Below are 27,981 nucleotides of genomic sequence, written 5' to 3'. Positions count from 1 at the left end.
TGGGTAGTATTCAATTATCAATGAGTGCATACCAAGTGTCTTTTTCTGTGATTGAGTAACCTCACTCAGGATGAGATTTTCTAGTTCATTCCATTTGCCTATGAATTTCATGAAGTCATTGTTTTTGATAGCTGAATAGTACTCCATTGTGCATATGTACCACATTTTTTAAATCTAGTCCTCTGTTGAAGGGCATCTGGGTTCTTTCCAGCTTCTGGCTATTATAAATAAGGCTGCTGTGAACATAGTGGAGCATATGTCTTTGTTGTATGTTGGAGTATCTTTTAGGTATATGCCCAAGAGAGGTATAACTGGGTCCTCAGGTAGTGGAATGCCCAACTTTCTGAGGAGCCTCCAGACTGATTTCCAGAGTGGTTGTACCAGTTTGCAATCCTACCAACAATGGAGGAGTGTTCCTCTTTCTCCACATCCTTTCCAGCATCTGCTGTCACGTGAGTTTTTTTTATTTTTATTAATTTAAGTATTTCTTATTTACATTTCTATTGTTAGTCCCCTTCCCAGTTTCCAGGCCAACATCCCCCTAGCCCCTCCCCCTCCCCTTCTATATGGGTGTTCCCCTCTCCATCCTCCCCCAATTACCACCCTCCCCCCAACAATCATGTTCACTGGAGGTTCAGTCTTGGCAGGACCAAGGGCTTCCCCTTCCACTGTTGCTCTTACTAGGCTATTCATTGCTACCTATGCGGTTGGAGCCCAGGGTCAGTTCATGTATAGTCTTTAGGTAGTGGCTTAGTCCCTGGAAGCTCTGGTTGGTTGGCATTGTTCTTCATATGGGGTCTCGAGCCCCTTCAAGCTCTTCCAGTCCTTTCTCTGATTCCTTCAACAGGGGTTCCGTTCTCAGTTCAGTGTCACCTGAGTTTTTTATCTTAGCCATTCTGACTGGTGTGAGGTGGAATCTCAGGGTTGTTTTGATTTGCATTTCCCTGATGACTAACGATGTTGAACATTTCTTTAGGTGCTTTTTGGCCATTTGATAATCCTCAGCTGAGGATATTTTGTTTAGCTCTGTGCCCCAATTTTAATAGGGTGATTTGGCTCCCTGGAGTCTAACTTCTTGAGTTCTTTGTATATTTTGGATATTAGCCCTCTATCAGATGTAGGACTGGAAAGATCTTTTCCCAATCTGTTGGTTGCCATTTTGTCCTAATGACAGTGTCTTTTGCTTTACAAAAGCTTTGCAGTTTTATGAGGTCCCATTTGTCAATTCTTGATCTTAGAGCATAAGCCATTGGTGTTTTGTTCAGGAATTTTTCTCCAGTGCCCATGTGTTCAAGATGCTTCCCCACTTTTTCTTCTATTAGTTTGAGTGTATCTGGTTTGATGTGGAGGTCCTTGATCCACTTGGACTTAAGCTTTGTACAGGGTGATAAGATTGCATTCTTCTACATGCTGACCTCCAGTTGAACCAGCACCATTTGTTGAAAATGCTATCTTTCTTCCATTGGACGGTTTTAGCTCCTTTGTCAAAGGTCAAGTGGCTATAGGTGTGTGAGTTCATTTCTGGGTCTTCAATTCTGTTCCACTGATGTGCATATCTTTGTACCAATACCTTACAGTTTTTATGACTATTGCTCCATAATACTGCTTGAAGTCAGGGATGGTGATTCCCCCAGAAGTTCTTTTATTGTTGAGTATAGTTTTCATTATCCTGGGTTTTTTGTTATTCCAAATAAATTTGCAAATTGCTCTTTCTATCTCTATAAAGAATTGAGTAGGAATTTTGATGGGGATTGCATTGAATCTGCAGATTGCTTTTGGCAAAATGGCCATCTTTACTATATTAATTCTGCCAGTCTACGAGCATGGGAGATCTTTCCATCTTCTGAGATCTTCCTTAATTTCTTTCTTCAGAGATTTGAAGTTCTTGTCATACAGATCTTTCACTTGCTTGGCTAAAGTCACACCAAGATATTTTATATTATTTGGGACTATTGTGAAGGGTGTTATTCCTTAATTTCCTTCCCAGCCTGTTTATCCTTTGAGTAGAGGAAGGCTACTGATTTGTTTGAGTTAATTTTATACCCAGCCACTTTGCTGAAGTTGTTTATCAGGTTAAGTAGTTCTCTGGTGGAACTTTTGGGGTCCCTTAAGTACACTATCATATCATCTTCAAATAGTGATATTTTGATTTCTTCCCTTCCAATTTGTATCCCTTTGACCTCCTTTTGCTGTCTGATTGCTCTGGCTAGGACTTCGAGTACTATATTGAATAAGTAGGGAGAGAGTGGGAGCCTTGTCTAGTCCCTGATTTTAGTGGGATTGCTTCAAGTTTCTCTCCATTTAGTTTGGTGTTAGCTATTGGTTTTCTGTATATTGCTTTTACTATGTTTAGATATGGGCCTTGAATTCCTGATTTTTCCAGGACTTTTATCATGAAGGGATGTTGAATTTTCTCAAATGCTTTCTCAGCATCTAATGAAATGACCATGTGGTTCTTATCTTTGAGTTTGTTTATATAGTGGATAACATTGATGGATTTTCATATGTTGAACCATCCCTGCATTCCTGGGATGAAGCCTACTTGATCATGATGGATGATTGTTTTGATGTGTTCTTGGATTTTTTTGCCAGAATTTTATTGAGTAATTTTGTGTCAATATTCATAAGGGAAATTGGTCTGAAGTTCTCTTTCTTTGTTGGGTCTTTGTGTGGTTATAAGAGTAATTGTGGCTTCATAGAAGGAATTTGGTAGTGCTCTGTCTGTTTCAATTTTGTGGAATAGTTTGGATAATATTGGTATGAGGTCTTCTATGAAGGTCTGATAGAATTCTGCACTGAACCCTTCTGGACCTGGGCTCTTTTTGGTTGGGAGACTTTTAATAACTGCTTCTATTTCTTTAGGAGTTATGGGGTTGTTTAGATGATTTACTTGTTCCTGATTTGGTTTCCAGAACCAGGCATGAGTTCCCTCCTGTGGCATGGGTCTTAAGTCCAAATAGAGAGTTATTGGTTACAGCAAAAATGAATGCAGTCAACATGGAGACAAGATATGAGTGTCGCTACTGCACCTTAGAGTTACTGTGCTGGTGATGGTTGTGGCTCATATGCCTCATAGCTGTGTAGGACTGTCAGTTATGCCTCTCTTTTAGAAGCTTGTTTAGTACCTTCTGGTATTATAAAAGCTAATCCTCAGAGAGGAAGCTTTCAGGTCAGATCTAGTTTGGGACTTCTGGATCCTGGATCCAATGTATGTAGTGTCTTTAGTAATAGGAATGTATTATTTCAGGGAGGCAGTTAATGGCAATAGCCTATAATGTGTTGGGAGTCTCTTGGAGAACCCTGACCAACAACTCAAAAGAAGGCTTCTCATACCTGATATTGAGATTTTTGTTAGATGGTCTATGGTTGTTGGTGAACTGTCAGCCTAGATGGAAATTTTCTTTTAATATGTAATATATAAATCTTAACATATTATATATTAATTGTAATATCTGCCATATCGTATATGCATTTTCATGTATTTACTATATATACTGATTTATACACATTATTCCAGATATATAGTAGTATGGCTCCTTATGATCTTTTCAGACACCTACTATTATTTTATTCTTTTCACTCGTTCTGTATTTATGTCTCTCTCCCCTCCCTATTAGAGCCATTTTTCCCATTTAGCCCTTCAGATCAGGTGTGCCGAGCTATTGAGCTATTCCTTTTTCTACTGCTCCTCCCTCCTATCCCTGCAATGTTACTTTTTATGGTTTCCGCTGTCACTTCAGGCTATGTATTCACATATGATGATTTGGAGGAAGAGCCTCAGCTGAGATAGAACATGTGATGTTTGCCTTTCAGTCTGGGTTACTTCACTCAATGTGATCTTTTCTGGTTCCATTCATTTACCTGAGAGTTCATGATTTCATTGTTTTCACAGGTGAGACGTAGCCCATAGAGTATATGTACCACATTGTCACTATCCACTCCTCAACTGAAGGGCATTGAGGCCACTCCCATTTCCTATCTCCTGTCACTTGAGCAGCAATGAGCAGACTGAGCAGAACTCATGTAGTGTAGGAGGATGAGTCCCTTGGGCATAGGCCATGGAATGGTATAGTGGGCCAGCAGATAGATTTATTTTTAGCTTCTTCAGGATTCTCCACATTGATTCCTGGAGTGGCCGGACCAGTGTACAAACTCTTAATACTGAATGAGAGTTTCCTTTCCCTCACATTTCACCAGCATTTGTTGACCTTTGCAATTCTGGTTGAGGTAAGACGAAAACTCAGAGTTCTTTTGATGTGCATTTCCTTGATTGCTAAGAATGATGGACACTTTTTTTTTTGAGATTTTCTTAGCCCCCCTCTTTTTAAAATCTTTGCTTTTTGAATTTTTTACATATTCCTTTATTTCAAGTATGCCACTCATTTCCCCTCGTTACCCTACTAGGCACAGGTATCAGGCGTCTGCTTCCTTGAGATGTTGTCTTTGCCTAGTGTGAAAGTGGTGGCTGGCTTAGCTCTGGTTCTTCTTCTTCTTGGGGCCTGCTTTCCAGGAGTTAAACGTAAACATTTGACAATGATGATCTAATTCTTTGACCCTTCCAATGATTTTTCCCCCAGAACATTGATTTTTGGACATTTGAGGCTGAGTCTGTGACGGGGGGCGGGGGGGGGAGTTTAGAGAGTGATGAGATGTTGACTTTAATGCTCATTTGCATAAAATTATTGAGTAAATTATTTCTGTTTCTTTTAATCTTTAATTTTTTGCAAATTCTTCTAAGACTAATTAAATTAGAAATATGTTTTGGGCCGAAGTTAGTGATAAAATCTGTTTTTTTCTCTTGCCAAGGGGCATGAAAATAGTACAGATTTTAAATGAATATGGACTGTAGTGAGTTTACCTTTCCGAACAGTTAGATTTTGGCTTATTATAGTCACAGATGCAAATGGCAGCCACAAAAGAGTGGGCTGCTGTTAAGAATGTGATTCCTGGAGGGCTCCTAGCTCAATAACTAGTAGGTGGTATGGGCCCTGTATAACTGTGTGCTGTGATCCAAGGAGGGCCACAGTCATCTCTACTGCTGATGTGGCAGAGTAAGGTAGCATTCACTCTTGGTCGCTGGCCTTTCTGCAAGTTTTGAAATGTCTTACACTTAAATTTCAAATACCTGATCTGTAGTCTTGCTTTTGCCGTTAGCTCTTTATATACCACAACTAAATGGCTCACTGATGGCATGTTATGTGAAAGGTCCTTTATGGAAAACTCAGTTTTGGGAGCAAGAGGATGAAGAGAAAGAGCATGGGGTCTAGTGCCTGGGAACGTGGATTCAGACCTTGCTAGAAAACACAAGCAGATCCCCACAGGACTCTCAGAACCTTGGACTTCTTAAATGCCCATCCGGCCTGAGTGGCTTTCTTTTCTTTTTCTTTTTTGTAAATTTCATTTGATGAACATTATTACATATTTGAAGGAGCCCAATAAATGTTGAGTAAATATTTTTAAAGAGGCAAAGACCATTAAAACAAAATACCTTCTTGTAATACTGTTATGTAGGAATTTACAGAAAATATTTGTAGGTGAGCCTCTCAAACATCAGGCTACAACAGAGTCTCATATTCCCCTCTCCCTGCCCCCTATGATCTCACATTGCCCAGGCTGTAGTGTTGAAATTCACTATATAGCTAAGGTTGGCCTTTAACTTCTGGTCCTCCTGTCTCCACCTCCCAAGTACCAGCATTATGGGTGTATGCTACCAAGCCTGGCTCAACAGGTCTTTTATTCAACAAGAATTGTTTGGGAGGATTAAGAGAGGTTTGGTTAGAACTGAGTTCACTGCATAAGGCATTCAGAGGCAGGGGCTGAGGAGTCAAGGTTCACACAGTTCAAATTTGTTCCAGGCAAATTTGTTTTTTCCTCTCCCACATCCTGATCTTCCCTATCTATAGTCAGAGCCCATTGTAAAGAGAGCTTTTGGCCTTGAAAGGTTTCCCCAGACTCCTTTCATGTTTACATAAGTCAGATAGAACTGGGTTCTTTTGCACTTATCCCATGTGGCACGCAGGCCTATATCTGGAATCACTCTCGTCTATTGGTGTTGGACATAGGGGAAGCGCCATTGAAATTAAATTGTTGTTATTCATGGCAAGATGGACCACTTTTCATACACACTGCTCTTTATGGTGATGGAGTTGGGACCTAAGGAGAGACGGATGATATAGAGAAGGGTTTAACTGGAAACAGGGACATGTTCTCTTCCTGTGCCCTTCATCCTAAATTCAAATGGTTCAATGTTCTTCTGTGATTCTCGGAGCCAAAACAATCAAGGAGGCTGGTTCCAGCAGGCTTCCAGGAACAATAATGATATCTTCTGTTTGTAGTGCCTTTTGCTTTGGAAAGCAGCACTGGAATCTCACTTGACCCCCACATAACCCCACTGAGGTGGTGGTTAGGGAGGCATTAATTTCCTTATTTTACAGCCATGAAATCCAAGGAGCTATTAAGTGTCTCGCCATGATCTCATAGCACATAAGTGATACAGTACCACTCTCCTGGGGCCCAGTCTAGGATTCTTTACTTACACTGCTTCTTCTTGAGTAGCCATATCCTTTCAAAACTTTGTAATGGGATCTTTAATGGATATGCAGTATGTGTTTGGTTTGAAATTCAAAAAGTTATGAAGGATGAAAACGAAGTCTTCTCGCTTCCTCATGTCTTCAGCAACATCCAACTGGGGCACGCCACCGTTGGTGGGAATACTCTCCTTTGAGCTTTGAAATTATTTATTAGCATACGTTTGTTGTATCTCAGAATGGCTTTCATCATGACACTCTCATACCTGCATATCATGTATTTTAGTCATATTTGCCTTCTGTGCAATTATGAAAACAAATGTATATCTCCTCTCTCCCCATTAGAGTTTAAGAAGCAAGGGGATAGAAATGCTGCCAAGAACCAGGCTTCAAGAAGTTGATAATGAGTAATGTCACATGCCGATATGCCAGTACCTGTGAGGCAGTACCAGCCTGTTCAGCCATGGTGAGCTCCAGGCTAGCCAAGGCTAATGGTGAGACCCCATCTCAAAACCAAAACCAAACAAACAGACAAACAGGGAAGAGAAAAGGAGTTGCTAGGTGACTGAATGACCTTCCTGAGAGCATATCTAACAATCGTGACTTCGCTTTTAGGGGACTAAATGGCACATTTTAACTTTTCAGACACTCAGATAAGAAACTAACTGTGGTGAATAGTTAAACGATATTCTCACTTTGAGCTCCTTCCCACCAACGCTAATTCTAACATAATAGTAGATGAATTCTTACATGTTTCCTCAGAACTCTCTACTACTCTTAGTACTTCTCTATACTGCTTTCTTCAGTCTTCACAGTAACTTTCTGTTGAGAGAATGACTCGATGGAGGAAAGACTTATTTCTCTCCCAGGGTCTGTCGCTTCAGTCTACACAGTGGGACAGAGGTGGCATCTTGGAAAAGCTCACTTCACTGTAGCCAGAGATTAGGAAGACAATGACCACAGTTACGGGCTTTCTTCTTTTTTCCACTTATTCTGTCTGGGTCTTTAGCCTACACTCAGGGTTGCCTCTTTAGTTAATCTTCTTTGGAAATGGCCTTGTAGACACACTCTCTGGTGTGCTTAACTAATGTAAGTCTTCCTCAATCCAGTCAGTTGATAATAAAATCACTGTGGTGATTAGAATAAGTATGGCCCCCATAGATTAATGTGTTTGAATTCTTGGCCCATAGGAAGTGGCACTATTAGCAGGTATGGCTTTGTTGGAGGAAGTGTGCCACTTCAGAAGTGGACTTTGAGGTCTCCTATATAAGCTCAAGCTACACTCAGTGGGGAAGAGAGCTCTTCCTGGCTGCCTGCAGAAGACAGTCTCCTTCTGGCTGCTTTAAGATCAAGATGTAGCACTCTCAGCTCTTTCTTCAGCACCATGTCTGTCTGGATGCTGCCACGCTTCCCTCCATGATGGGTGGGAAGAGGTTCATGAACCTCTGAACCTGTAAGACAGCCCCAATTAAATGTTGTCCTTTATAAACTCTTATAAGAGTTGTCTTAGTCATGATGTCTCTGCACAGCTTAAGTGATTTTCTCAAGACCGACATGCAGTAAATACATGCTGGAACTAGAGGGCCCAAAGCAAGGTGACTTTACCTCAAGATCCACATGCTTAACTTCCGTGGAACTGTGAAGAAAATAGCTCCTTATGGTTGAATGGTTCCTGAAAATAATTCTGTTGAGGAAGAAGAAACTTCTGGAAAGTTTGTTCCTTCATTCTGGCTTACTTCTGGTGTTAGGTCGGCAATCGCTATTGACTTTTTACCTTCTATCTATAGTCACCCTTCTGTCAGCCATATGCTTGGTGATCCAGAATTACTTTTAGGTTCAAGAGGTTGTTTCCTTTCTTCTGTTACTTCTAAATTAGAGCTGGGAAAACCTTTTCTCTTCTAAGGTTGAAGAAGGCAACCTTGTATAATGGAAATGTGAGCTCTTAATCTCTAATCTTAGAGCTAGTTCCCCTCATGAGGGTTACTATCCACAATGCCATGATGCATCAGCGCTTCTGATATAATACATCATTTATCGTCCTGAGGTGAAGGACGCACTGTCCTTTTCAGTCTACTGCACACCAAAGCTAAATACTTCATTTTTCTAAGACTGATCAAGTAACCATTGTACCTGAACTGGCGACATTAAACAAACAAACAAACAAACATATGATCTACCAATAAAGCAATCAAATATGTCATTTCCAAATTTTTGTAGAAAGTTTTATATCAATGCTCTTTGCCAATCAATAGTCAGTTGTGTGAAGACTACAGTCTAGCTGCTCCTATTTATTGGACTGATTAGCCAAGTGTGGTGTTAACTTCAGCCCCCAATTTAATACAGCCTGGAGTCATCTGAGAGGACAGTCACAATTGAGAAATTGCCTAGATAATATTGGCCTGTGGCCATGTCTGTGGGAGATTATCTTTATTATTAATTGATGTAAAGGGTCCAGCCTATAGTGGGAGGTGTCGTTCCTAGGCAGGGATGAACTACATAAGAATGCTGGTCGGAATACAAGCTAGTCTGTGAGCTAGCTGGCAAACATCATCTTCCATTGTTCCTACTATACAGTAAGAGGTATTGCTGTGTGGAATAGTAATTAGGTCTGCTTTCAACTTCCTGTTTTGACTGCCTTCCTTGACTTCTCTCAGTCTGTGATCTGGAAGTGTATGCTGAAGAGAACTCCTCTACATTGCTCTTGGCCAATGTACTTTATTCTAGCAACAGAGGTGAAGACTAGGTCCCTTTTATCATAACATAAAGAGCCCACAGCTATTTCTAATTTTAAAATGTGTGGCAACTCTTCCCTTTCAACAGTGGGAAACAATGGCATGCATTATTGAGTCTTAATATTAGAATTTCTGTAATGGATAAGTAATTTGGAGATAATATTGCTTAGGTTTGGTTAGGGAAGACTTCCAGACTCTCTAAGGGCTTTGACTGTTGGTTTTTCATTTTGCCTTACTTTATTTTTATTTCCATATGTACAGCTCCAGGGAAAAGTTATCTTTTTTTTGGATGTTTGAACTTCCTGAACACATCTTAGTTAGGATAAATAGGTTTAGTGATTTGAGACACCTCAGGGGCTCCACGTTACAGAATTTTAATATATCCTTCAGTTTGGAAGAAAATGCCTACTACTGTCTTGGGACCTCATTTGCAACGCGTTCCTTGCATGCTTGCAGTTTGGGTAGGGTTCATGTGCCAAGGTGTAGGACGGAAGATAAACCAGACCCAAAATAAACCAGGCAGTAGGACAAGTCCTGAATTTTAATGTGCAACCATCCTGGGGCTGCACTGGAAGGGAGACATGGAGATAAAGGTGATATTTAAAGGCCAGCTTCACTAGCAGGTGCTGTAGTGCAGTAACAGCTGACAGCACCGAGCACGCAGCTCAGCATTAACTCTCCATAGGCTTCTAAAGCCCTGGGGTGCAGAGGCAAAGGGCACGGGTTTTGAGGATAAATGACCTGGGTTTGATTGGGATTCTGGGAAAGATATTTACTCTATCTGAGCCTCAGTTGTTCTTTTTAATTTGTCCGATAAAGATACCTGCATTGCAGGATCGTCGAGAGCGTTGTTTGGTGAATGGGGCAGATAGGGAACTGATAGGAACGACTTTATGGCAGATGTTTGGCTAAACCAATGGTTCTCAGTCTGTGGGTTGAGATCCTCACTGGGGTCACCTATCAGATACCCTGCATATCAGACATCTACGTTACAATTCATGACGGCAGTAAAATGACAGTTATGAAAAAAGCAATGGAATAGTTTTGTGGTTGGAGGTCACCACAACATGAGGAATTGGATTAAAGGTCGCAGCCTTAGGAAAGTTGAGAACCATTGGCCTAAGTCAATAGCCCTTCATTCCCAAATGCTACAAAGGAAAGCTGGCGTTTTTTTCTTTCACTTACCCTTGCGGCCAGGAGTGGCCAGCTGAATTACTCTAGGTGAGCTACTCACAGAGTTCTAGCCAATTCCTACAGTTCTAGGTAATGGAATGGATGAGAAAGTCTACAGGACGGACTCCTGGAATGATTTTGCTCTCTGTCAAAGGATCAATTCCAAGTGGTGCCCCTCCTTCTTTTCTTGCTTTGACTGTGGATATGATGTCCAGAACTACTACAGACACTTATCAACCATAACTCAATGAGAAAATCAGAAGCTTGGAAAATTGTATCCACAAAGGCCCTGGCATCTTCATGCTGAAGAAATACTGGCAGTTGTACCTTCGTCAAGCTTCTTGCTGGTAAGGCCCCTTGTTTTGGACATCAGAAAGCATTGCTAGCTGATACTTAGGATAGATGCTTTCAGGTTATTACAATCCTCCCACATTAGAAAAAAGTCTTGTTTTGTAACGATTTCATTAAAACTATATCAGGTTCTGTTTGGGGATTCAGAATTTCCTGGAAATGAGGTCTTTGAGCTTGCATTGCGCCATCCCTAGGGAGTCCCGATACACAGTGACTGTGAGAAGCGTTAGTCATGTGTTGACTTAGTGTATTCCCTTTTTCAGATGGATGTCGAGCTTGTCCTAAGTGCTAGGCATAGGCACTGAGAATTCAAAGATGGCTAAAGCTATCTTGACCTTGAAGAGCTTACACTTGGCAGGCAATTTAGGTACAGGCTTAGTTACCGGGGGGGGGGGGGGGGGGGGAGCAAAGCAGCAGGCCAGGCTCGAAGATGAAGAAAGTGCTGGGAAGACAGGATTATCTCAGTCCTGCTGTTTTCATCAAGCAGATTATTTTATCCTGCTAACCTGCTCTGGAGATGTATGCTTTTGGGCATATAAATATATTCAAGAATATAAAATATATTAATGGATTTATGAGTGCAGCAGTCTACAAAGCACTAGGTTGACTTTAAGAAAATTGCATGACAGCACATTTTATGGGACTAGAGACATAAAGCTAGTCTTAATTTTATTTTTAGAACGTTTAAAATTATCCTTTATTTCCCATTGTTATGTTTTTTCCCTAAGATCATTTTTCATAGAAAATTCTTTTTCATAGAATTTCATAGAAATATCATAGAAAATCCATGAGGATAATCGTCCAGTTTGTAGTTGTGGGTTACTTTGCTGGGTGGACACTATGCTCACCAGGTCTGGTCTTCCCTGTTGAAATGCTACAGATGCAGATGTGGTCAAAAGAGTTGATTTGTTCTTTATGCTTCTATCATGCACCATTGTAATTATGACTAGTTTAATATGTTTTGATTAATATTTCCCTAGTTACTTTTCAGATGTTAACAAAATATGATTCCTTAATGGAATTTAGAAAAATCAGTATTTTTGTGTATATTTTAGCCTGTCTGTTAAAGTTATTTTGAGTTATTTCTATCATTAATGCTTAGTATAAATGTAATAAAAGATGAATAGTTTATATATTTTGAAATTTGAGGAATTCTCATGTATCTTAGGACTGACTTGTCAGGTAGAATCAGCCTGTTGTTTTGAGAATTCCATAATTCTGTTTGCTTTAGGCCAGCTCACATGCTGGGTTCCCAGGGTTCATCCTTTGTGAAGAGGAGAGGAAGTAATGATTCCAAAATGGCTTGGGTACAAGCCAGCGGCTCAGGATTGGAGAGAGTGCTTTGCATGTTTCAATCCACTTGGAGGCCAAGCTGCTGGAACAAGACAGGTACCAGGGAAATGAAGTGTAGTTAGTCAGAAACAACTGCTGCCTTGAGCCATCTGACTGGGAAGAGGAGGAGAGAAATAGAAGCTAAGAGTTTGAACGTTTTAGGATGGTGAAGGTTGGAATCGCCAATATGTGAATGGGGTCCTGTCAGCTGGGAGGAAAAGACTGTAAGGGAAGAAATGGGGGTGGCTGATAGACAAGCATCAGTGAAGGAACCGGTGGGCATAGGAGTAAGCATGGGCCTGAGAGCTCTAAGAAGATCAAAATGATGCAGGTGTGGGCAAATATCCTCACTCTTTTCTGTGAGGCAGTGTTGAGAGCTTTTGGTGCTGCTCCTAGGAATTTGGCACTTGTCACTGGGCTTGGACAGGAAGTAGGGTCAGATAAGAATATTAGAACATCCTGAGAGACAAAGTCAGAGTACAGCAAATACATAGGTGAATGCCAGCAGCAAACCACTGAACTGAGAACGGGACCCCCGTTGAAGGAATCAGAGAAAGGACTGGAAGAGCTTGAAGGGGCTTGAGACCCCTTATGTACAACAATGCCAACCAACCAGAGCTTCCAGGGACTAAGCCACTACCCAAAGACTATACATGGACTGACCCTGGACTCTGACCTCATAGGTAGCAATGAATATCCTAGTAAGAGCACCAGTGGAAGGGGAAGCCCTTGGTCCTGTCAAGACTGAACCCCCAGTGAACGTGATTGTTGGGGGGAGGGCGGCAATGGGGGGAGGATGGGGAGGGGAACACCCATATAGAAGGGGAGGGGGTGGCCCGTCCAGCAGGTCCAGTTATTCAGGGTCCCGAAGAGGCGCTACCTGAGGGTCAAGGGTGGGAGAGAGGAAGGAGACCAAGCAAGGTTCTGTTGTCAAGGTCTCGTTTATTGAGAGGAATATACAGCATTTAAAGCTCTGAAGCAGGAATTGAAGCAGGAGCTGAAGCTTAGGGTCAGGGGAGTACTGGGAAGTGCCCAAGGACTTAAGGTAAATCATTAAACTGCAAGATATTCTCCTTAGACACTGAGGCAACAGTCTTTCGGGTATAAGTTCTTTGAAAAGGTCAAGCCCTTCTCAGGAATCTGCTCAGGGCAGGGCTCTAGCTTTTCTTAGTTTGGACATCCGGTCCCCGACAAGGGGGAGGGGTTAGGGAGATGTTGGCCCGGAAACTGGGAAGGGGAATAACAATCCAAATGTAAATAAGAAATACTCAAGTTAATAAAGATATATAAAAAAAAAAGAATATTAGAACAGTGACCATGGGGCTTTGTTTACTACTTTGCTGAACTGCTATGTGATGTGATCTCTTTGCTTACTATTTTACTTAATTATCACCTGTGTGATCTCCTTGTTTATTACTTTGTTTAATTACTTTGTCTTTGATCTAAGAACTGACCATGTTTTTTTGGGTGTATCTAGAATGATATAAAAGCAGGCTGGGAAAGATTAAAGTTGCTTCAGCCTCAGCCCTGGCTGGAGTCATGTTACAGTTTTGTCTAATTGTTTTTTTCTTTTTCAATCCCCATCCCCTCCCTTAAGACCCAGCTGCCTGAGTGAGTTGGCTTGGTCAAGGCAGGAAGTCTGTTGGCTGGGATGGGTATCTGAAGGCTGTGTTAATAGGGGGCATGGAGATTGGCTTTTGGTTTGCTCAATAGTTTTTTCACTTCTGTCATCACTGGAGTTCTCCACAGTGGGTCCTTCAATTTGATTTACTCAGTAGAAGAAGCTATGCTGAGTAGGTGAATGGGTCGAGGAGGACAGTTTGGGTAATATTCAAAATGTCCACTATACACACAGAAGATGTTAAGTAGGTTCGATACTGTGATGGTTAGTGTCCATTGTGAGCTTGACATGGGTCTGCCAGAATGTCTTGTGGGGGCTTGCTTATCTTGATTGTGTTAATTGAGGTTGGAAGACCTGTTGCCCGTGGGTCGGACCATTCTGTGGCTGGATCCTAGACTGGGTGAGTGGAGAAAGGAAGCTGAACAGCATGCATGAGGTCACTGTGCTCTGTTCCTGAAGTGAGCAGCTTCCTCAAGTTCTTGCTTCTCTGAGTGCTATGACAGACTATAGTCTGGGTCTGTGAGCCCAAATAAGCCCTTTTTCCTTTTAGCTGAGTTTTAAAGGGCATTTTTATCACAACAAAGGAAAAGAAACCAATGTAGGCATAAAGTTCAGAGCTGAAAAAAAAATAGGTTGGATGTCCTCTGAAGACATGGCATATCCTAGAGGATGAAGTAACTTATGGGGTGGGTCTCCACTGATGGGAGAGAGGCTGATCAGTGTCTTGAGGCATCATTTAACACTCAATTTGAGAGAAAGAACTGGGCTCCAAACTAGGGCTTTGGATGGTATGGCAGTCATGCAATGTTTGCATTATGATGTTAAATATCCCACATAGGGGCTGGAGAGATGGCTCAGTGGTTAAGAGCTCTGACTGTTCTTCCAGAGGTTCTGAGTTCAAATCCCAGCAACAACATGGTGGTCCTCAACCATCTGTAATGAGATCTGATGCCTTCTTCTGGTATGTCTGAGGACAGCTACAGTGTACGTATAATAAATAAATAAATAAATAAATAAATAAATAAATAAATAAATAAATCTTTAAAAAAATGTCCCACATAGACTCAGGGGTTTGATCACTTTCTGGTGGCATTGTTTTGAGTGGAACCTGTGACATGTAGGGCCTAGGTGGTAGAAGTAGGTTAGTAGGTGTAAGTCTTTGAAGAGGATAACCACCTCTGGTTCCAGCTTGTGTTGTGTCTACTTGCTGGATGGGTAAAGTAGCATGGCCTGTGAAGATAGGAGGGCAAACCATGCAAACCTAGGACATGCACACAACTCAATCTGATAAAGTAGATGCCATTGGCTTGAACCAAAAGGGTTTCACTGGAGGGATGGACATTTAGTTTTTCATTAGAGGAGGGTAGGACGGAGGAAAAGAATTGGGGGTGGGGATACTTTGAAGAATCTAAATTCACCTCTGGATTTGACAAAGTAGAACACTTTGGCCTTGACCAGAGCCTTCTCAGAGCAGTTTATAGGGGTGAGAGGCTGTCTAGATTAGTTTTATGTGAACTTGACAGAAATTAGACTCATTTTTGGAAGAGGAAACCTCAATTCAGAAAAAGCCCCTAATATACTGGCCTGTGGGCAAAACTGTGGTACAGTTTCTTGAATGAGGATTGCTGTTGGAGAGCCCAGATCACGGTGACATTCCCGGGCCAGTCCTGGGGTGTATAAGAGAGCAGAGAGTAAGCCTTGGGGGAAAAGCCAGTATTCAGTACTCCTCCACAACCTCTGCTTCATCAGGTCCTGCCTCCGGATCCTGCTGTGCCTGTGTTCCTGCTCTTCCCTCAGGGTTGAATGTGATCTGAGAGTTATAAGCCAAAACAGACCCTCTCCTTCCAATTGGCTTTGGTCATGGTGGGTTTTCTTTAAGTTTATTTATTCTTTTCTCCATTACATCCCAAGTGTAGTTCTCCTCCATTTATGCCGACCAGCTCTTCCTCAGATCCACTTCTCCTGTTTCCCTGTAGAGAAGCGTAGGCTTCCCAGGGATAACGGCTGAACACTGCATAACAAGTTACAATGAGCACAAACCCTCAGAGCAAGGCTGGGTGAGGCACATCAGTAGGAGGAAAAGGGTTCCAAGAGCAGACAAAAGAGTCAGAGATAAACCCCATTCTTACTTATAGGAATCTCACAAGGACACTAAGCTGTACAACCATGTCATCTATGCAGAGGGCAGAGCTCAAACCCATACAGGCTTCCTGATTCAGTCTTTGCAAACCTCCATGAGCCCTGCTTAGTTGATTCTGTGGGCCATGTTGGTCATGGTCACAGCTATAGAGATCCTAACTAAGAAAGTGGCATAGACTGAGGTTGGAGGTGACAGGAGCTCTGTGTGCCCCCCTGCCATTCTTCTCAGGCATCATTAAGATTGGAGGAGCAAAGGTGGCAGTGGTGACAATATCACCCCTGACAGAACGTGGGAGAGCCGTTCAGTTGTGGTTTGCAGGTTGTACCATGTGCTCCTGGTACTTTGCCTAACTGCATGCAAGATGCCTGATTCCCACAGGGAAAAACTTGTTACTAAGAAGGTGGCTAAGGTAAGATGTGGACAGGAAAACTTTATGGGGGCCATTACAGGCTGTTGCACCCAGCCTTGCCCACTCTTTATCCTCTGATGCGTTCCAAGTCCAGAAATGGCAACGCTGGTACCTGGCAGACTGCAAGGCGGGAATGCTTTGGGGGTTGTAGGGAAAAGGCTTCAGAGGCTGAGGCAGGTTGAAAAGGGAGTCCTATGTTGGTGGACAGGGGAGACAGGTGTGGCTTCCTCTGGTTGTTCTAAATGAGAAGCAGAGTCCAACAAACTCGGGAAGCTGGAGAAGTTGGAAGTTATTGATGAGGTTTTTGCTTCTGATGGCTGCTACAGGTTTGACCTAGGGTTACTGCAGAAGTCTGTGAGTCAGAATTTTCCTTCTGTATACGGCCTGCTCCTATAGCCTATGTCTCAAATCTCCACATTCTCTTTTTGTGTATGTTAGAATCAGTTGTGTTAAAAACAAAAATCAGTTTTTTCCTCCCAGTCCCTGCTTCCAGAATGACTACTCTGAGACTAATTATTTATTAATAAATGCCTCGGCCATAAGCTTTGGTTCATTCCTCAACTAGCTCATAACTTATTGAACTTATTTAACCCATTCAAACACTTTAAGGAAAAGAGGCCATTAATTTAAAAGAAAGCAAGGGGGTATATGGGAGAACTTGGCAGAAGGAACATGAAAGGGGGGGGATGATTAATTAAATAATAATCTCAAAAAAAATTTAAAGTATAGTTAAAACCAAGACTAGGCAGAGAGAGTTCCATGAGAGGAATCGATGCTCCTCGGTAGAAGATGTTGCACTAAAAGAGAGTCCATGGAGGCTGTTTTGTTATTCCTTATATTATCAATATTAGCTCGTATGAACACCAGACTTAATAATTATTTAAATAAGCAGCAGGTTGCTCAGAAAAATAACAATATTCATCCTTTAACCCAAGACTTATGTGTCACCCTCTCATAGTTTTGGTTGTGAGCCTAGCCTTTAATGGTTGAGCCATCTTTCCAGCCCATGTGTCACTCTCTTAAAGTCACCTTGTTCATAGGGTCATCAAGTAAAATCTTCCCCCACAAAAGTTGTTGTGACTTCGAGCCTGTCTAACCCAGTTACCTCTTATCAAACCTGACTGCATTGGCAGCACTGAAACCAGCACCAACACACTATCACCAAGGCACTTAAAAGATAATAAGAACTTTAGGGGCTCCCATCTGCAGACAGGCCAAATGGTACCTTTGGTTTCTGTTTTGTTTTATTTACTAAACTCATTCAGCCATCTGTAGAAATTGCTCTGGGAACACAGCCATTATTTTATTCAGCCTTTTGTTCTCCGTCTTTAATAAACTAATGAGGTATTAACCAAATTCACACATGATAAAGCAACGCTGCCTATCATTATCACCATTTAGTTGCATCTGTCCCCCACTCCTGCTGCAGCCTGGTGGGCCAAACCACAATCTATTACACACTCAAATATTATCTCTAAACCTTGTACACCAAGAGAGACTCGTTAAGGACCAATAATTTTGTCACTTGTACATAATATCATGTTTGCTTTGCCTTAAGTTTCTAAGTGAAAGAAAGGAAAAGACTCTTGAAAAAGACACAGGTTCTGAACAAAGACCTTACATAAGAAAAGAAGTAGGTTTGCTCTGGTTATTCCCATGATAGCCAGAAAGAAAAAAAGAAAAGAAAAGAAAAGAAAAATGAATCCTTTCTTAATGATCCACATAGGGAGGTGGGGAGTTTAAAATAGAAAACATTCTTAGGTTCTAGCTGAGAGAAGATTTTGCAAATTAACTCAGTCAAATTCTGGTTGGCTCTAAGGGTTTCCATCTCCTTGGAAAATGCTGCTGCACCTGGGGAGACAGAACTTCTTCCTAAAATTTGAACATAGCTATCCCACTGAATTCTCCCTAAATAACACACAGACTGTTTGCCTCCTTACTCTTGTCCACTGAATCTGATGCATACTCACTGTCATCAAGACACAGCATCACTTGGACGTGAGCGCATACAAATCAATTTGTGTAGAATTATCCTTATAAAAACTCTAGCTGAGGGTCAAAAGTTAACCTCTCATTTCTTGCAAACTGTTCTTTTAAAATCACAAAATACTCAATAAGTCATAAGACAGATGTTAAACTGACTGACCCTGGGCTCCAACTGCATAGGTAGCAATGAATAGCCTAGTAAGAGCACCAGTGGAAGGGGAAGCCCTTGGTCCTGCTAAGACTGAACCCCCAGTGAATGTGATTGTTGGGGGGCTGGTAATGGGGGGAGGATGAGGAGGGGAACACCCATATAGGAAGGAGAGGGGGAGAGGTTAGGGGGATGTTGGCCTGGAAACCGGGACAGGGAATAACAATCGAAATGTAAATAAGAAATACCCAATTTAATAAAGATGAAAAAACAAAAAAAAAAAAAAACCCAAAAAAACAAAAAAACAACTACAAGGGCTTATATATTCGGAGGAACACAGTAACTGTGAAGGGGTATGTCCTTATCTAAATCTCACAATAAGTTTGCTATCAGCTGACAAACTAGAAGAAAAACAATCCACCTCCCTTTCCATTTGAAATAGCACGCATGCCTGAGAGGCTTTGAACCTCAAAACAGACTGCAGTCTAAGTCCTTGAATCTGAAACTTGCTTGCCTCATGTGGTCCATTTCTCGATCTATAAAGTAGATAGCTTTAAAGTCGGGTATTTGGTTTAATGAGATGGTTCAGTAAGGTCCTAGCAGGAAGTAGATGCCCAGAAGTAGTGTTTCGCTGCCCCAGGCATCCTCTTATTTACTCATCCCGCCCTCTGCCCCCGAACCCATTTTTAAGTTGCATTCAAACCTCCTTTCTTGAGAGTAGTCAGGGTTCCCTCAATTGCAAACAACTGTGTAGAGAAAAATCTCTTATAAGCATTCCCTGTCAATGAAAAAGCCTATGGTCCATGAGCTGAGGCAGGAAATAGGAGGTGGGACAAAGGCAGGAAGAGAGAGGATTCTGGGAAACGGTGAGGTACAGGAGATTCTAGCTCGAGACAGAGTTAAACCAGCAGGTAGCTGAACTCTGGACTTGGGCACACGAAGCTGAGGTGAGGTAACTAACCTCACAGCAAGTTCCCTAATCCTCTGGTTCTGTGGAAGTTTGAATATGCTTGGCTCAAGGAGCGGCACTATTAGGAGGTGTGGCTTTGTTGGAGAAAGTGTTTCACTGTGGGCGTGGCCTTTAAGACCCTCCTCCTAGCTGCCTGGAAGCCAGTCTACTCTTAGCAGCCTTCAGATGAAGATGTAGAACTCTCAGCTCCTCCTGCTCCATGCCTGCCTGGAGGATGCCATGTTCCCGCCTTGATGATAATGGACTGAACCTCTGAACCTGTGAGCCAGCCCCAATTAAATGTTGTCCTTATAAGAGTTGCCTTGGTCATGGTGTCTGTTCACAGCAGTAAAACCCTAATCAAGACAGGCTCTTATAATCAGTCTGCCTCCTCTTTGGAAATGTTCCCTGAGCCTTAGGTACAGGGGTTGTTTTGTGGATGAATTTACTGGGACTGGGCTCCACAACTCTGCATTTTGATTGCTTGTAGTTTTCTGTAATGGCCTCTGTCTGGTGCAAAGGGAAGTGTTCTTGATAAGGTGTGAGAACTATAAATGTTTAGAATGTATTTAGCGATTACACTGGTTTAATAATGTGTCGATTGTAGATTCTCCTTTAAGATCCACGATTTCACTAGCCCTGGGTATTTGGCTAGGTTTCTAGTACCAAGCATGGTACTTTCTCTTGTTGAGTAAAGTCTTAAATCCAACTGGTTGCTGCCAAGGTATGCATGTCACTACTATACCCTTAGAGTTCCCCTGCCGTGCTGGTCATTGTTATGGTTCATAGACATCATAGCTGGCTAGGATTATTGGTTATTACCTTTCTTAGGAAATGTATATAGTAGTCTGGTACCATGAAAGCTAGTCCTCAGGGAGAATGCTTTCAGGTCAGATCCACTTTGCATTCTCCGGGACCTGTGTCCAAGGTACATGTTACCTTCAGCAATAGTGACTTACCTTCCACCTACCTCTAGGGGATGACCAAAGGCAACAGAAATAGCTTATAAAGTTTTGCGAGTCTCCTGGACAAACCCAATTTATACCTATTATTTTCTTGACTTTCTTTATATTTTCTCTATATCTATGATTAGATATCATTGGTTGTATCATATCAATACATTGGTTATCTTTGCATTGAAAAAATGTCTTTGCATTGTGTTTATATCACAACATTGCTTTTTCCACATGATTTGATTTCTCTCCCTTCTATAGAATATTTGGCAGATGGTGTTTGTTTGTTTTAACTCTAGGCAATGTGCAGCAAGGACAATGAATTCAAAGTTGGTACACAGTCGATGAAATCTCAGGAAAGGCTGTCTATACACCTGAGCATACTTGCTGTATATTCCTGATATTCCCTTGCTTTTGAAAATCTCCATGATTCTCATCAGTAACATATAGAACCTGTCTGTATGGTTGAAGATAAAAGAGATGATGGGTATAAGGAAGCTATCCATAGTGTCCTCTTCATAGTTGTGGGAATGTAACAGTTCTTGCTTGGACCTATTTTCTCAGTTGTACTCTTCCCTGCCTTTTCTCTCCTCCAGGTAGTATGCTTAAAATAAAGCAGAACAAACAGCCCAAGAAAATAAACAAACAAACAACTTCCTCAAAGAGTATTTCCCTAAATCTCTACGTGGTCTCTAATTTTGAAGCACTTAGGGATCTTTTGCATTTATTGCTTATGTCTTGTCTTCTATTATTCTAGTACAAAGCTTGACAGCTTTCTTTCTTTCTCACTAGCCTTTGAGTTATTTGAGGGGAGTAATAGTACACAGCCACAAATCCAGGACGTAAGGCAACTCAGTAAGTTTTGGTACCTGGCTAGGAGAAAAATTGATATTTATGAGTACATGACTATTACATTTACAAGCTATAAAATCAGGTCAATGAAGCTCTTACATTTAGAGAATTGTAAGCAGTGGCTTATTACTATTGTTTAGCGTCTAGGAACTGCTAACTGTCCTAGACACTGGTACCAGAGGGCACCATGGGATGAAGGTCTTGGCTCACCCTAGATGGGAACTCAAATCAGACATGGAACACAAGTGGGAAATATATATTGTTCTCAAGGAATGGCTAAATGAGAAACAAAACAAATCAGAACTCAGTGCCCTCTGGTGAAGACAGCTGCCTACATTATTATAATGCCTGAAAACTTTAGAATTTGTATGAATGGTTTGATTGCAAATCACCAAACAAATTTGAGGAAAATCATTTGCATCTCTGATGAACTGCTTGTTTCACCAACCTAACAGCTGGAGCTGTGGCCAGGAGGAGAATGCTTAGCAAAAGAAGGAACTTAAAACCTCTCCTATAAGGCTCAGGAATCAATGCAGAAGGGTGGGCAGAAGGATTGTAAGAACCACAGGTCATGGGTGACTTCCAGGAAATGGTGTTTTCTGGGCATAGCTAGGCAGTTGCACATATGTGCTCACAGACTTGTGACAGCATGCCGGAAACCCAAGAAAATCCAAGCTCAGAGAAGAGGAGGTGTATGGGGGTGGTGGTTCTAATCCTGTTTCCCAGGCTTTTGATCAGTCAATAAAGATGCCAGGGGCCAATTGCTGGAAGGAGGAAAAGAGGCAAGACTTTTGGGTTCCCGCAGGCAGGCTAAGGGATGCAGGAAGAGAAAGGGGGATTTTCACCATGCTTCACAGGGAGAAAAGGTGACAGACTGTGTGAGATCTCAGGTGGAGTGGCCATAGGCCGCTTCTCCAGGCAGGAGATTAGAAATGCAACTAAGCTGAGGGTGGTTTGGGTTGCTGAACAAGAAGGTAACTGAGCAACTGAAGTCAAGGGCGGATGTAGAGTGCTGAGTATTGGGAAAGGCATGATAGCCACAGGAGATTAGAAGCACCAGCAATTGAGCCAATAAGGCAGGTTGAAAAATAAGATAGTGGTGTGTGTGTGTGTGTGTGTGTGTGTGTGTGTGTGTGTGTATGTGTGTGTGTGTGTAGAGACAGAGAACACAAAGTTAGGTGGGGAGTAGATCTGGGAGGAGTCGTGGAAGGGAGTTAAATATTATAAAATACATTGCATAAAATTCTCAAAGAAGTAATAACATATTATAAATGGCACATTACGTATTTTAAAAATCAAGCTCTGCTCTCCTCACTCGAGATGCATATACCTGGTATCTGTGCTTTTCCCATCCCTACTTACTGGTGGAGCTTGTTGGACTCACAGTTTGAAAGGACACCCCCTATTGTAGGGAGGAAGCATGGCAGGGAATGAGAGCCAGGCAGCTCCCTGCCATTGCCAGGACACAGCTGGTCTCCTCGTCTGCTCACTTATCAGTGAAATGGGAAGTAGGGGCCATAGAAATTGGCCCTATCTGAAAACCTACTTCCTAGCAGCCAGTTTCCTTCAGATCCCATAGCCTTTTGAAACAGCTCTATCATCTGGTGAGACAAGTATCCAAACAGGAGCTCTTTGGGACATCTTACATTCAAACCATAACATTAGTCTTTGATGTTTTAAAGAAAAAAATGTAGCTAGTGTTTAAAATTAAGCAAATTATTTTGACATCAGACAGATGGGTCTGCCTGAAATTACCATTTTGAGGGAGATTTATGGGAGAGAAGCGATTAGTTGAAATATTGACTGCTAACTTCATTTGTTGGCAGAGAAGCTGAAGGAAAGATGTCAAGTGGGGTAAAGGACACATTTGATTTTGAAAGCATGGAAATAAATCAACGGAAGATGGAAGATTTAGTGAGGAAATAAAGAAAGGCAGACAGTTTTTGTTTTTCATGAGGGTTCAGGTACCAGGGGAGGGGAAATATTTAGGAGCCAAAACCTATTAAGGAGAAAAAAAATCAATCTTCTACTATACCAATAGTTTCTGCTTTTGGACACATCCTGCCTTTTCCTTGCCAAGTTTCTGACTACGGTCATTTGTCTGTAAAAAAAAAAAAAAAAACACTGTTGCAGCATGGGGTACATAAAATGAAATGAATTCTGATTTTCTGTCTTCAGGTATATCTGGTATATGTCAATATTTCTACTTAGTCCTCATGATTCTCTTAAAAATTGCTCCAAACTCTTCCTGGGGTTTCCTCTCACTTCATGCATTTGGTGCTGGTTTGCTTCTCTGAGCTGGTTGTCATCACTCAGAGGTTGAGCCGGTGGGAAGCTTATGTTTAGGAGCCCTAAAATACTTGCTTGTAGGTGTTCTCGTAGGTTTTCTGTCTCTGGGTGTCTCCTGCCTCCCTCAGCTTTAGGGAAACAGAGATGAGGAGACTCAGGACTGTGGGGATGAAGGGAAGGGGCTGGATGTGAAGGCTGGGAAGATGCTGTATTGGTGTGACCTCTCCTTGCTTTTCCTTCGTTGACTTTTGTTTTCTGCCCATAGTCAGGCACCCATCAGTATTCACCCACTTGTTGATTCTGGTCCCTTCTTTCTTTCTCCAGATTCTTCACCCAGGAGCTTGGTTTTATTCTGAAATTCTAGACTGTTTTAGCACTCACTTTCCCAATACTTTTTTTTATTTATTATTATTATACTGAAGTGAAATTTGTAGGTCATAGCAGCCCAATAGCCATGATTATAAGGAGTCAGTCTAATGGTCTTCTTGTTATAAAAAGGAGAAATGAAAAGAACCAAGTTTGAAACTAAGTGAAGCATGCACATGAATTTTTGGGCATGGCTGTACTAATGCTCCTGGAAGGAGACAGATGAGCTTCCCAGTAATGAATACTATACACTTCAGAGAAGCAAGGGATGCTCTTCAACTGGTTGCTGTTGGCACCCTAGAGTGTGCAATAAGGATACAGACTACAGAAGTTTGGCACCTACTTCTCTATTTTGGACACTACCAGGCATCTGGCTGAAAGACCATAATCCATGGAACTCTGGAATTAAGCTTACTTGGAAGTGACTTAAAAATGTCTCCCACTGTGCGTATCAGTTCCTGAAAGTCCTAGCATGAACTCACCCTCCATCCTTGCACACGGTATACACACATGCATTTAGGCTTATGGTGAAATTACATACAGAATGATATGAACAAGTAAACTGAGGGTGAAAGAACGTGAAAGAAAGCTCCCGGATGTAGATGATGGTCCCATTCCTAGAAAGTTCAGAGTGTATTTGAAAACAGTATAAAAATATTTGCATGTAAAATAGTTAGGTTCTATGCCCAGATAATTAGAGGCATGTTTTCTTTTCTTTCATTTCTATTCAAAAGTCATGGTGACCTGGAAAAATTCTTGGTTTGGAGGGGATTGAACACATCCAATGATTCCTTGCTTTCCTGACTCCCCCCACTCATAAAAATTTGTTATCACTCCCTAGTCATCATGACAATCAGAAATGCTCCAATAAAGCTAATCACAGAATGACTTTCGGGTGTGGTACCTTCACTGTAACAAGAAGGCTGAATCCTGAGCTTGGAAAACACGGTCCAAGATTTATCTTTCTGGCAATGTTTAGGGACACAGGTAGTGAGTGGGTCTTTCATGGCTTCTGACATTTCCTCTCTGGATCTGAGGAGGGCTGCTTGAGCAGGAATCAATCCCGCAGATCTCTTTGAGACAGTCTGCAGTGTTCTTGGCCTACTGTGCGTCTTTTCTAATTCCTTTGGGCCATATGCAGCCTTTTTCCTTGGAAGCCAGGCTCTAGTTCATTTCAGCAGCAAGATTCCAGGGCGGACTCTCTGGAATGTAATAAGCAGCGAACAGGGATTCCAAGCAAAGTACACCCCTCTCTTTGTCCTGCGGATGGACTAGTGAGAGCACTTGCTTAGATTTGTTTTCCATGCAGAATTGATGGAGTACTTCCTAGACTTCATAGTGATATTAGATGGCACGAGGCACAAGTGACTGGCAGTTTTAGCTCTACCTTGTGGAGAAAGCTGGTGTGAGAAGCTGCCCCAGCATAGAAAGAAAAAGAAATGAGAGCTCTTGACATCAGATAGTCATCTTTGAACAGTGTCCTTGCCTTGTCCCCTCTTTGCGTTTGCTCTTTTGAATCTTTCTGAGAAGGACAACACCAAAGCTCCTTGACTCACCTAATGGTCTTTTCATGCACTTCTTCCCCACTCACGGCTCAGTGTGAGAACCATTCTGACACAGAGCCTTTGAGCAGTGGCATGATTAGTTCAAGTTGAGACACAGGTATTACATGCAGACTGGATTTCAAAGATCCAGAGCTAAGCTAAAAATTAGTTTTTTTTCCACTGACCATATGTTAAATACTAATCATTTGGATATTTTTTATATTGTGAAAGCTAATTTCATTTCATTGGGGCTCATAGAAAATTAAAAATTACACCTATGGACCCACATCATATTTCCTTCAGACAACATTGTTCTAGAAACATCTACCTCTAATCTTTACCTTCTCCATCGGATTTTCTAGTTATTAAGTCTACAGGTTAATTGCATCCATTCATCCATCAGAAGAGATAGATGAGTGCCGGCTATTAGCCCAGCATTTCCAGTTCTACTTGCAATTCGCAATGCTTGAGCGAAGTTCATAATTTATGAGGGCAAATAAATGAGCTCTGAGATTGAACATTTTTCAGAAAACCTGCAAAGGCTTGGCTTTAGTCCGTCCTGGCACCTCTGCCATAAGTGATTAGCAGTGCCGTGGCTTAACAGTCCCAGCTAATGATACACGGCTGGTTTCTAGCCGACAGATAGTAATGATTTTCCCAGGAAAAGAACGAGGCCTATAATCTCTACTCTTTATGCCACTGGCATTTGTTAGTGCTTTTCAAAAAGTCAGCAATGCCGATGAAGGAATTCAAGTTGCAGGTGTACTTTTTGCCATGTTTTTGAGAGACGTTGATGGGATAGAAGATTTGATGTGACTGTTAGCTCTAGTTCAGTCAGTGGAATGTAATTGTGGGTTCACGAACATCAGAGATTTCTAAATTATAGTTTGGCATCTCATAGAGCTTTGATCCTGATTGATTAAGCCCTGTAAGGACTTGGGGGGAAATTGGTTGAGAGGGAAAAATTGATACCCTCCACACAGAGAGATACATATGTGTGCCAGAGATGTAAATATATACTTCTAAATGTTCCTCAATGCCAGAACTCAACCAGGGCTCTCAGGGTGAACAACTTAGATACTGAAGAATCCACTTGTTAAGTGTTGATACGAGCATTTATTGAGGATCTTGAAGTTAGACTGCATGTACTCATATGCTTGGTACTTTGGAGACTGCAGAAGGTCATAGTCCCTAGCCCAATCTTTAGATACTGCGATTTGCAGGCCAATTAGCCTAGCAGGAAAGGGGAGAAAGCCTGGAGGATTTTGCCAAAGAATCATGGTGCAATAAAGACAGCACAGAATACTGATCTGTAGGAAATAGACTCCAATCCCATGTTTAATCATGTGTTAGCAACCATGACTTAAAGAAAAATGGCCGTGCAGTGTCTGAGCCTGTAAAATAACAATGATGTCACTACCAACAAAAACCACAATCTCCTAATTGTAGAGTTGTTTTGAGGATTTGAGATGATATTCCAAAAGCAATTTTATTAGTAGAAAAAGTTACTTTATCAATGGTGCTTAGCTTCCTGACCAACCAACACTGTGGCTATAGAAACTCCTCCTTTTTAACATGATGTGTGGCATTGGGTGCCAACTTTACAAGCAAATTGAACATAACACAGTACACTAATGCTAAGCTCTGCTGAAGCTTATTCTAAAGGCTAATTAAGCCCACACCAATTGTTCCAGTAGACTAATCCAGTAGTAGATACCTTTGTTAACTTTGGGACAATTGGAAGGACTTCTCTATAATGTTTTAAAATGTAATATGAGCTGCCTCAATATAAGCATAGGTTCTCTGATGATAATCCCTAACAAAAAGTTAGCATCTGTTTAGTAACTGCTTTGCTAGGCCAGACTCCGTGAATGGAAATTATTGTGTCTTCCAGATAATGGCTAGGCAGGTCACCGTAGGCCAGCCGCTCTCTCTCTGTCCCCAGTCATCAGAAGCATCACATCCACCTGGCTGAAAGAGCGCAGCTTGCCAAACACCTTGTTATTCTTTCAGGGAGGAGAGTCAGGTTTATGTGAGCATTGACACTGTCCAAAGTGAGTCAGTAAGGCCAGGCACAACAGGGGCAGGGAGATGTAAGTCTGAGGCCAGCCTAAGTTAGCTAAAAAGAACCCTTTTTTTAAGATGAAGAAAGAAAGAGGAAATAAAAGAAGGAAAAGCCAATAATTTCTATGTGTTGTGTCTTCTAGCAATGGTTACTGCTAAGAATGGATTCTTTCAGAGTATGTTGGTAACAAGATCAATGACTAGAAGAACCAAGAAATGTTCTGTGTAGAAATGATATTCCATTCATCTGTTTGTCTATATTTCCATCTACCCATTGTTCATTTTACAAATGTTTATTAAGTATTTGCCACTGCACAGAACACTGATGAAATGCCATGGAAGCTGTGTCCATAAGTTAGAAATGAAAATTCTTTAATAGAAGAAATAAGTGTACACATTAAACTTAATCAGAAAGCTATTTATATGTCTGTCTGAGACAGGGTCTCATGTAGCCCAGGCTAGAGTTGAGCTTTACATGTAGCAGAGGAAGGCCTTGAACTTCTGGCTCTCCTACCTCCAAGTGCTGGGATTAGAATTGTGTGCTG

At 41.6% G+C, this 27,981-nt stretch overlaps 1 long non-coding RNA gene across 3 annotated transcripts in view; it reads left to right on the top strand.

Moving 5' to 3' along the window:
• The window catches only part of LOC147996062 (uncharacterized), a 151,920-nt gene that overhangs the window by 21,353 nt on the left and 102,586 nt on the right, over positions 1-27,981 (top strand). Inside the window, exon 1 of one of the 3 annotated variants that reach the window (XR_015670628.1) lies at positions 19,315-19,366. The exons of 1 other annotated variant lie outside the window; for it this stretch is intronic. This is a non-coding gene — a long non-coding RNA (uncharacterized LOC147996062). Of the gene's footprint in view, positions 1-19,314; positions 19,367-27,981 lie in introns of those variants that run through there. One more of the 3 variants, XR_015670637.1, reaches the window with a different exon arrangement.

Source organism: Rattus norvegicus, chromosome 2, assembly GCF_021556685.1.
Source record: "Rattus norvegicus strain SHRSP/BbbUtx chromosome 2, alternate assembly SHRSP_T2T, whole genome shotgun sequence".
Taxonomy (NCBI): domain Eukaryota; kingdom Metazoa; phylum Chordata; class Mammalia; order Rodentia; family Muridae; genus Rattus; species Rattus norvegicus.
The sequence above is the reverse complement of the archived record's forward strand: the minus strand, read 5'-3'. Positions and strand labels throughout refer to the sequence as shown.